The sequence below is a fragment of the Tupaia chinensis genome, unplaced genomic scaffold, assembly GCF_000334495.1.
Source record: "Tupaia chinensis unplaced genomic scaffold, TupChi_1.0 Scaffold147417_1, whole genome shotgun sequence".
Lineage (NCBI taxonomy): Eukaryota > Metazoa > Chordata > Mammalia > Scandentia > Tupaiidae > Tupaia > Tupaia belangeri.
Window position 1 is genome coordinate 2297678 of NW_006207268.1, and position 2193 is coordinate 2299870.

General features: G+C 43.4%; 1 pseudogene; it reads left to right on the top strand.

The window, feature by feature from the left end:
- Positions 1-1212: 1212 nt before the first annotated feature.
- LOC102490917 (protein Asterix pseudogene) lies at positions 1213-1540 on the top strand (annotated as a pseudogene).
- Positions 1541-2193: the final 653 nt, after the last annotated feature.

The window sequence follows — 2193 nt, forward strand, 5'->3', positions numbered from 1 at the left end:
TCAAGGCACCATGTAGAGATGATCCCAGGATGCTTTGCTCCTAAGGAGTCTCAAGGGTGTCAAAAAAAGGAATAGTTCTTCATTTCTCCTGTGAGTCAAACTGTTGGCAAGGCTCTGAGAAAATATCTATTACCTATCTGTCTTTGAATTAAAGTTTAAAAGTGAGATGGTTGTCACAGGGGTAGGCATTAAAATGCTTATTTGAATTGAAAAATGAAGTAGGGATTTTTCTGACAGAAAGTAAGTAGGATTTGGTTGATTGATTGATGATGAGAACTGGGTTTGCCAAGTTATATGGTAGATATTGCTTGTAAATTGGATGACCTAAGTGAACAGTTCCAAGATTTTGACAAAAAATGCCTCCAGAACCCAAATGCATAATTGAAGATGTTGGAGACTAAACTTTGAATTAACATTTTTAGATGCCAGTGTAAATTATTAAATAAACAAAGATTATTTAGAAAAATTTTTTTCTGGTGTTTTCTATAGGGCATGTGTACTCACCAGAGAGAAGCAGAGAGAGACAGAGAGAGGGAAAATGAGAAATCACTTCCCAGGGAGGACAGCCATGCCACAATCCTTCATTCTCCATTCTCTTCTTGGGACTTTGGGCATGTATGCACATGTGCCTAGAGTGACTCTCAAGCCACTGAGTCCAGGACTTGAACTGCAGTTGGCCATGTGGAAGTTCAGAGCTATTCCAATACACCACTGCTGGCCCCTGTTTAAAAAAAAAAATTTAAGGGATTTTGTAAGACAATTTGATGATTATCTGCTCCAGGCATTCAGGGAGGATAATCCAAGTTGGAGCAATCTGAGGTTTCTTGAAATGGTGAGATTGAGCTGGGTGTCAGTGGGTGGTAGGATGGTTCAAAGTGAAAAGGCAGGAAGAAGCTGCCTGGTCATTCTTTCATCAACAGCATGTGCAAAGACTTAGGTTGTTCAGGGTCCAGTGAAGAAACATTCAAGTGACTACTTCTCCCCAGAACAAGAGTCAATGAAATAGCAAGGACAGTAACTTTGGTCGCCTGTCTCAGCCTGAAAAAAGTTAATTTCTTACTTGCTGGGATGTAGGAAGGCATACTGGATAGGTGAATGGGGTATACTAGACAGGTTAAAAAAACACTTTAAAGTGAACCCCCCCACCCCCACGTCCATGAGGCGAGCTGCGCTCTTGCTGCGGAAGAGGTGCAATCCAGATTTGCATTCACTATGTCTGCCAACAATTTAGGACCATGGAGACCTAACAAAGTGCTAGGTACAAGCCCCAGCCCAGCGAGTGTAACCCAGCCTTGGAAGACCTGATGCAGGACTACACGAACCTGTTGGGCATGATCTTCAGCAGGTGTGGCCTCATGCTTAAGCTGAAGTGGTGTGCCTAGGTGATTGTCTACAGCCCCTTCATCGGCTTTGCCAACTCCTGGAGCTCCGAGGACACCAAACAGATGATGATTAGTTTCATGTTGTCCATCTCTGCCGTGGTGATGTCATATCTGCAGAACCCTCAGCCCATGATGCCCCCCTGGTGATGTCAGCCTCCAGGGGTCACATCCTGGTCCCCCCAGAGCCACTGTTCCCTAGGCCTAGCCTGTGGCTGCTCGACCTCCTGCCCTCTGCTGCTGGACTGAACTTCCCTGAGTGAGGGTCTCAGGGCTCCCAGCTGGATTAGAAACAGAGTCCCATTCGTGCTGGGGCATAGAGGGGGATACCAGACACCCACCCCTCCTGCCACTCCTACTCTGCTGTGGTCCTGAGAGACGTGGTCCTTGTGTTTTCTTGTTGAAAGCAGTTAATAATAAACTCCACTCTGTCAAAAAAACAAAAACAAAAACAAAAAACAAACAAAAACAAACAAAACAAAACAAAAAGACGCTTTAAGTCCTGTGAAGGGATCTGGACTTTAAGCTCCATAAACAAAACAGGATTTGATAAACGTTAATTTTTCTCATCTTCTCTAAGCTAACTGTGTTGTTCTTCCTCAGAACTCCCATTAAATCATTTCCAATCTTCTATTACAGGATGTTTCTCATGTCACGACAATTATTAATTTACAAGTTGGTCTCCTCCGTCGGTCTGTGAACACTTCAAAACATGTATCACATCTTATTTGTCTTTGTAATTCCAGTGTGGATTATGTCTTACCTCAAGTAACAAGATATTAATACGCTTTTCTAATGAACGAGAGGATGAGCA